The sequence below is a fragment of the Sorex fumeus genome, unplaced genomic scaffold, assembly GCF_029834395.1.
Source record: "Sorex fumeus unplaced genomic scaffold, SorFum_2.1 ptg000054l, whole genome shotgun sequence".
Taxonomy (NCBI): Eukaryota; Metazoa; Chordata; class Mammalia; order Eulipotyphla; family Soricidae; genus Sorex; species Sorex fumeus.
In genome coordinates, this window is record NW_026606111.1 from 38515840 (window position 1) to 38525061 (window position 9222).

Sequence of the window (9222 nt, forward strand, 5' to 3'; positions counted from 1 at the left end):
CAGAGGCCCAGCTCTGGGCAACAAAGCTGAACGGCTCCAATTCCAAACAGGAGGCGTTCCCAACTCCTCGCCCAGTGCCAAGGACTCTTTCTGGAGCCACGGCCGCTGAAGCGGCCGCGAAATATTTTCCCACTACATATGCCATAGGAATCATAAGCTAACTTCTTAGATGGAATCTTCTCTATTTTAGCTCAGCCACTAGAAACACAGTAGCCAATAACTCATAAGCCTATCTTAACTCACACTGCATATCAAGCAGAATAGTAACAGTGAACGTGAAGGACTAAACCACACCTCTCACAATGGTAAAGCAACGCAAAAGCCCACCAAACTTTCATATTGAAGAATCTAGCCCAGATAACACCAACAGTACTGTAGTGTTAGACAACCTCTCTGACAAGGAATTCAGAAGGGAGCTACTTAGGATGCTTAGGGAATTAAAAGAAACAATGGAAACCAATGCCAATAGAAGACAAGAGGATCTGAAGGCAGAAATGAGGAAAATGCAATCAGAAATGTCAGACCAGAAAAATCTCGTAGGCGAATTGAAAAGCTCAGTGGAAGGCCTCAGCAGCAGAGTAAGAGCGGCTTAGAACAGAATCAGTGAGCTCGAAGATGAAGTTCAGAGACTCTCCAGAGAAGAGCAGAAAATGGAAAAGAGACTCACAATTCGGGAACAGATGGCAAGAGAAGATTGTGATGAAGCCAAGAGGGGTAACATAAGAATTATTGGAGTCCCAGAGGGAGAGGAAGAAAACCTCGATGAAGAAGAAACTGTCAAAGAAATCATTGCTACAACATTTCCAGAGCTGAAGAAAACTTGTGACCACATTCAGGAGGCCCGAAGGGTACCAACTAGAAGAAATCCGAATAAAAATACCCCAAGACACATTCTGATCAAACTGACCAAAACCTTAGACAGAGACAAAATTCTGAAAGCAGCAAGATCGAAGAAAGAAATCTCTTACAAAGGAGCATCCTTAAAATTCACAGCTGATTTTTCTGATGAAACCCTCATGGCCCGAAAACAGTGGTGGGACATAGTAAAAAAACTCAATGAAATAAATGCCTCCCCCAAAATACTTTTCCCAGCAAGACTCTCATTCATAATAGAAGGAACAACACACAGTTTCACAGACAAACAACAGCTCAGGAACTTCATAGACTCAAAACCATGGTTACAAGAACAACTAAATGGGCTACTTTAAGGCAAGAAAGGCCCCTCAAATACACCAAATTTTAACAGAACAATGGGACAAAATCCCATAACAATAATCTCTCTCAATGTCAATGGGCTAAACGCACCAATTAAAAGACATAGAGTGGCAGGATGGATTAGAAAATTGAACCCAACATTCTGCTGCCTGCAAGAAACGCATCTCAATAGTCAAAGCAAACACAGACTCAGACTCAAAGGCTGGAAAACAATCCTACAGGCAAACAGCTCCCATAAAAAACCTGGGGTAGCCATCCTTATATCAGACCACATTGATTTCAGAGTGAGGAAGGTCATAAGAGACAGTGAAGGCCATTTCTTATTGATCAGAGGATCTGTACAACAGGAAGAACTTACAATAATAAATGTATATGCACCTAATGAGAGACCAGCAAAGTACTTAAAACAACTACTCATAGATTTGGAAAAAGACATCAATAGCAACACAATACTAGTGGGAGACTTCAACACTGCTTTGTCACCTCTTGATAGATCAACCAGACTCAAGCTTAGCAAGGACATACTTCATTTGAGGGAAACAATGGAAGAAAGGGACTTAGTAGATATATACAGGACACTTCATCCACAAAAAGCTGAATACACATTCTTCTCAAGCGTACATGGAACATTCTCCAAGATAGACCACATGCTGAGCCACAAAACATGCCTCCATAAAATTAAGAAGGTAGAGATTGTACGACAATCTTCTCAGACCATAATGCGCTGAAATTAGAAGTAAATCACACACAAAAACAGAAAACTAAATCAAACACCTGGAAATTAAACAGTGCACTATTGAACAACGAGTGGATTAGACAGGAAATCAAAGAGGAAATCAAAAGATTCCTAGAAACGAATGAAAATGAGAACACGAGTTACCAAAACTTATGGGACACAGCAAAGGCTGTGTTAAGAGGAAAGTTTATAGCTCTACAAGCATTCCTCAGGAAGGAGGAGCGAGCACACATAAGTAACCTAACCTCACAGCTTAAGAGCTTGGAGAAGGACCAAAAAAAGGAGCACAACCCGAACAGGAGAAAGGAAATAATGAAACTCAGAGCAGAGATTAACGAGATGGAAACTCAAAAAACAATTCGAAAGATCAATGAAACCAAGAGCTGGTTCTTTGAGAAAATTAACAAGATCGATAAGCCTCTAGCAAAACTCACAAAGAAAGGGAGAGAGAAAACCCTAATAAATCGAATCAGAAATGAAAAGGGGGTCATTACAACAGAAACCACAGAAATTCAGAGGATCCTCAGGGAGTACTTTGAGAAGCTTTATGCCACGGAACATCAAAAGCTCAAGGAAATGGATAAATTCCTAGACTCCTACAGACTCCCAAGGCTGAACCAAGAAGACCTGGAATACCTGAACAGACCTATCACCATCAAGGAAATTGAAATGGTAATAAAAAGTCTCCCCAAGCACAAAAGCCCTGGCCCGGATGGATTCACTAGTGAATTCTTCCAAATCTTTAAAGAGGACTTACTCCCGATGCTCTTTAAGCTTTTCCACAAAATTGAAATATCAAAAACACTTCCGAACAGTTTCTACGAAGCAAATATCACAATGATACCAAAAGCAGACAGAGATACCACAAAGAAAGAGAATTACAGGCCAATATCCCTGATGAACACAGATGCAAAGATCCTCAACAAACTACTAGCAAATAGAATCCAACTACTCATCAAAAAGATCATACACCATGACCAAGTAGGATTCATCCCAGGGATGCAAGGATGGTTTAACATTCGGAAATCAATCAACATAATCCACCATATCAACAAAAGAAAAGATAAAAAGCATATGATCATATCAATAGATGCAGAGAAAGCATTTGATAAGATCCAGCACCCCTTTATGATGAAAACCCTAGCCAAAATGGGTATAGAGGGGACCTTCCTCAACATAATTAAAGCCATCTACCACAAGCCTACAGCAAGCATCATCCTCAATGGGGAAAAACTGAGAGCCTTCCCTCTAAGATCAGGGACGAGACAGGGATGCCCACTCTCTCCACTGCTGTTCAATATAGTACTGGAAGTACTTGCAATAGCGATTAGGCAGGAAAAAGATATTAAGGGCATTCAGGTAGGAAAGGAAGAAATCAAGCTCTCACTATTCGCAGATGATATGATACTCTACTTAGAGAACCCAATAACTTCCACCAAAAAACTCCTAGAACCAATAGACTCGTATAGTAAAGTTGCAGGTTATAAAATCAATACCCAAAAGTCCATGGCTTTTCTATACGCAAACAGTGAGAGAGAAGACAGCAACATGAAAAAAACAATCCCATTCACAATTGTGCCCCAGAAAATCAAGTACCTAGGAATCAGCTTAACTAAGGAAGTAAAGGACCTGTACAAAGAAAACTACAAAACGCTACTTCAGGAAATAAAAGAGGACATAAGGAAATGGAAAGATATCCCCTGCTCATGGGTCGGGAGACTTAACATTGTCAAAATGGCAATACTACCAAAAGCATTGTATAAATTCAATGCAATCCCTATAAGGATACCCATGACATTCTTCAAAGAAATGGAGCAAACACTCTTGAAATTTATATGGAACAATAAGCCCCCACGAATAGCTAAAGCAATTCTTGGGAAAAAGAAAATGGGAGGAATCAACCTCCCGAACTTCAAACTGTACTACAAAGCAGTAATAATTAAAACAGCATGGTACTGGAACAAAGGCAGAACTGCAGACCAATGGAACAGGGTTGAATACACTGACATCTCTCCTCAATCATATGCTCATCTAATCTTTGATAAAGGTGCAAGTAATGTGAAGTGGAGTAAGGAAAGCCTCTTTAATAAATTGTGTTGGCATCACTGGACGGCTACATGCAAAAAAATAGGCTCAGAACTCTGCCTTACACCATGTACAAAAGTAAGATCAAAATGGATTAAAGACCTCAACATCAGACCAGAAACCATAAGGTACATTGAAGATAAAGTTGGCAAAACCCTCCATGACATTGAAGCTAATGGTATCTTCAAAAGATGCCACGCCACTGGCCGAGCAAGTGAAAACAGAGATAGATAAATGGGACTATCTTAAACTAAGAAGCTTCTGCACCTCCAAAGAAACAGTGACCAAAATACAAAGTCTACAGAATGGGAAAGGATATTCACCGAATACACATCTGACAAGGGGTTGATATCCAGGATATACAAAGTACTGGTTAAACTCCACAAGAAGAAAACATCCAACCCCATCCAAAAATGGGGCAATGAAATGAACAGAAATTTTCTCAAAGAAGAAATCTGAATGGCAAAAAAGCACATGAGAAAATGCTCTACATCATTAATCATCAGGGAGATGCAGATCAAAACCACAATGAGATACCATCTCACACCTCAGAGACTGGCCCACATTCAAAAGAACAAAAGCAACAAATGCTGGCGTGGATGTGGCGAGAAAGGGACACTCCTTCACTGTTGGTGGGAATGTCCACTGGTTCAGCCCTTCTGGGAAACAGTATGGACGATTCTCAAAAAATTAGAAATTGAGCTCCCATTTGACCCAGCAATACCACTCCTGGGAATATATCCCAGAGAGGCAAAAATGTATAGTCGAAGTGACATCTGCACTTGTTTGTTCATTGCAGCACTCTTTACAATAGCCAGAAACTGGAAGAAACCTGAATGCCCAAGAACAGATGACTGGTTAAAGAAACTTTGGTACATCTACACAATGGAGTACTATGTAGCTGTTAGAAAAGATGAAGTCATGAACTTTACATACAAGTGGTACAATATGGAAAGTATCATGCTAAGCAAAATGAGTCAGAAAGAGAGGGATAGACATAGAAAGATTGCATTCATCTGGAGGATATAAAGTAACAAAGTATGAGATTAATACCCAAGAATAGCTGAGATCAGCACCAGGAGGATTACTCCATAACTTAGAGGCTAGCCGGGTATCCTAGAGGAAAGGGCAGTTCAGATAGAGAAGGGAGCACCAAATAAAGGATGTTTGGAGGATCCTCCCAGGAGGGGAGATGCATGTCGAAAGTAGACTATGGACTGAACATGTTTGCCACTCAATGCCTCTTTTGCAGACCACAACACCCAAAAGGAGAGAGAGAACACAGGGGATTGCCCTGCCACAGAGACAGGGGGGATGGGGGGATGGGGGTGGGAGGGATATTATCCATGGTGGTGGAAAATGGGCACTGGTGGAGGGATGGGTATCTGATCATTGTATAATTGAAACCAAAGCACAAAAAATTGTAAATCTACAACTTTAAAAAAAATAAAATAAAATAAAGGGAAAAAAATAAATAAACATAAAAAAAATAGAAAGAACATGAATAAATTTACATTCTTTGTTTTAAAAAAATCTTATTTAGACTAATGCAATCAGAGCAAAACAAGACTTGGAAACTTACAGTGTATATAATGAGCAATATTTTCTAGGAAAATGTCTATTAATTTAGTCATTTATTCAGTCAATACATTAGTCATTCACTCATAAAACATTTATCAGATAGCTACTTTGGACAAAAAATGTGATAACTCTGAATCATATGAACAATAAATAAATTAGTTTGTAAAATTTATAATAGGAAAGACAGACGATAAGTAATATATAGATAAGATTGATTGCAAAAGGTAACAACAAATTCAACTAATTTTATTAAGCAATAATGTGAGTAGTAATAACTGGAAAAAGATGCAGGGGTAGTTATTTTAGACAGAAGTAAGTCTAAGAACAGAGAAGTTCTCTAAAAGTAGGTAGTACTTGAGACTTAAAAGATGAGGAATCTTACCACTTCTCCATTTTTTTCCACTAAAACTGACAAAAATACATTTTTGTTCCGTTTCTCAAGTGAGAAATAAGTAAAATTGAAATGCATAGTCATTCCTTCCCCAATTAACCAATGGGTAATCTTCTTAATCTACATCTCTACAAACGTCTAGGAACCTTCCTAAGTGATTTGCTTTCTACCTATATTCAGGTAAAGCCTTTGGCAAGGCAGGCAATATCTTTTCTAGAGTAACTTCATTTAGAGTCATCTTCTACCTTCCTTTTTTAAGTGTTTACCAGAGGCCAAATGTGTTTACCAGACATGGCAAAGAGCCAATGTCTGAATGTTATAGTATGATACCAAAGATATAGGGTGAAAGGAAGGTGATAAGAGATTTTAATAAAGCTTTTGATTGTATTGCAATTTATCTAAAATGCTATATTATGATACCAATTTTTCTCTTCTCATCCAAATCCCAATTATTTTTAATTATTATTATTATTATTATTTTTCAGTTTGGCACTGTGACTTACAAGTTATTCACAGGTGAGTTTCGGGTACACAATTTTTTTCTTATGTATCCTATCACCAGAGTCAACTTCCCTCTATTAGTTTTCCATTTACACTCCTGACTCTGTCTATCTTCTTGACTGGCCCATTTGTAAGTTTGGTAGCGACAATCAATTGTTTAGTGTTCTACTTCTGCCCCTGGATTGAGTGCCTTGTCCTTTTGTTACTTTTACTTCTTCCCCTTGTTCTTTCTGATTCATGTGGACTATGTTCACTCAAGCATTGCATATTCCACAAGAAAGACAGGTTTATTACTTTTTAATAAATATAGCAATAAACACTTAACTTTACCATAAGTGAAATAAATATAGCTGTTTCTATGTCACAAAGTTCATAAATAACTTTGGTCTCTTAAATTCCACATCTGACTTGTTCCAGGGTATTAACAATAAGTTGCCATAAATTTGTTATTGTTGATCAATCATTTTGAAAAAAAAAGATGAATTAGGTAATATACTTTATAATTTTTATAAATTGCCCTGGGCAGATGTTTTATTTGATGCATTGAGATTCTGGGGGAAAAAAGAAAACATCTACTTTTATAGTAATTTTTGGCATTTAATTTCTCTTTCCCTAACTTGACCCAGTCACTTCATCTCTTGAAGTCATGCTCTATAAAACTGTGTGATCTAATATCAAAGGCCTTGTATCTCATCATCATGTAAAAAGTTTTCCATTTCTGACAGACACATTTTTTTAAATAAATAGATTTTATTTAGAGGTTGTTTAAGGTATGGAGGGGGAGAGAGTGAGAGAGAATAACATACTCAAGAGGGAACATGGGCTTTTCCATGGGTGGAGAGAGCCCCTACACACATCCTAGCATTAGACACGAAGCATGAAAGTACACATCTCAAGAGGGAAGATGTGGGGGAGACATGTGCTTTGGCACCACATGTGCTCGGCCTTGTGGGCACAAGCAGCACATGGGCTCCAGCAGCAGATGCGTACCCTTCCTTTGTTCAAGGTGACCTTTACAGGGTTTCTCCAACCTGCGCGCACATGGGGCTTCTTCCCAGGTAATAGTCCGTTGCTAAGGAGGTTACCAGGCAGGTTGGGAGTGGTGCTGGTCTTCTTTGGGCTGAATCACTAAAGTTAGTCAGATTGAGGGAGAAGTCCGAGGGAATTCAAGGGGAGGGATCCAACCTCCTCAGGGTCCACTGCACTGCTCAAGGTCTTATCCGTATCCACAAAGTGGATCAGCCTTGGAATTTTCTTTCCAGAACTTTTGCTGGCCTGTTCCATTGTCCAGGTACTTTTCCTTTCTACCTGCCTACATCATATGATATAATATGACAGACACATTTTTAAAAATAAATGCTATCAACTTTGTTCTGCACTGCACTCTTTTTTGTACTACTGGCCATTCATACATTCAAGAAATGTAAGTTTACAACTTCAAATACTACAGTGCAAGTCTATAATAAACCTCTAATATTTGTTGATTTTTAGTCTGAGATTCGCCAGTGTTGTAGTCTATCAGTAGATCATTTTCCCCTAGAATGTAATATATAAATTTCTTTTATATATTGTCCTTAGAATCTTAAGTCCTCAGATTTTTATATAAAGTCCTCAGAATCTTAAGTCCTCAGAAGTCTACAAGTGCCAGTAAATCATATTTTGACCTGTCAGTTCAAGAAAAGGCCCTTTAACTAATTAATTGTACATGCCATAGACCTTTTCTCTTCTAAGAAAAGCTTGGACTTTTGAATAAATCATGTGTCTGCAGATGTAACTTGAGCACTAATTTGTATTCTGAGAACTGATGAGGAAGTTGATTTTTTAGTAATTGTACAGTGTGGTAATCTCATATAGTTCCAAGAATTTCAATTTCATTTGATGTATCTGCATGCAGATAAAGTATTCTTTCAATCTCAAATTAATTCTTTCAATTTGTTTTACCTTAGTATGATTTCATAGGGTAAAAAATATGAATTCTTGTATCTGCTTTGGATTCTTTATAATTTAGCAAAATATCATGAAGAATGGCAGACTTTGCTAACTTTAGGCACAAGTGAGCTATTACCTTATACCTAAAAGCTATGAGTCCCACATATGTTACCTGTATCACATTGAAGTACTTTTACTCTTCTCTTCGAAAAACTAAAGCATGTTGTAGTATAAAAAAATTTTCAATAAATGACATATTTGGGTATATTTCAGATAAATTATATTCAAAATCATTCCTTCCTTCCTTCCTTCCTTCCTTCCTTCCTTCCTTCCTTCCTTCTTTCATTCTTTCCTTCCTTCCTGCTACAGTTTCTACTTTACCTCATTCAGGTACTACTAATAATCTCTTCATCATTTCTACTATGCATATCAGTTTTGATGATATCATGGTCATGAAGTCATGCAAAAAGAAAGCAACAATTGCGAATTATTTCTTTCATATGTAAATTACAAAAATATAAAGGAATAATAAATGGATAATGGCTACAAGCTATGAAGTCATTAAGAGGATGTAGTGGGTGGTAGGTGGGTAACATTCATTGATGGATGGACCCTGACACTTTGGTGATAAATACGATATTGTAATATTGTACACCTATAATTTTTATTAATAGTCTTGTAAATAATTTTGCCTAAATAATTGTGCAAAAATCTCTTTGTAAATCTTTGTCCTTTTATACTCCAGATCATAATCACGATCATGACCATCCTGTTATTCGGCGAT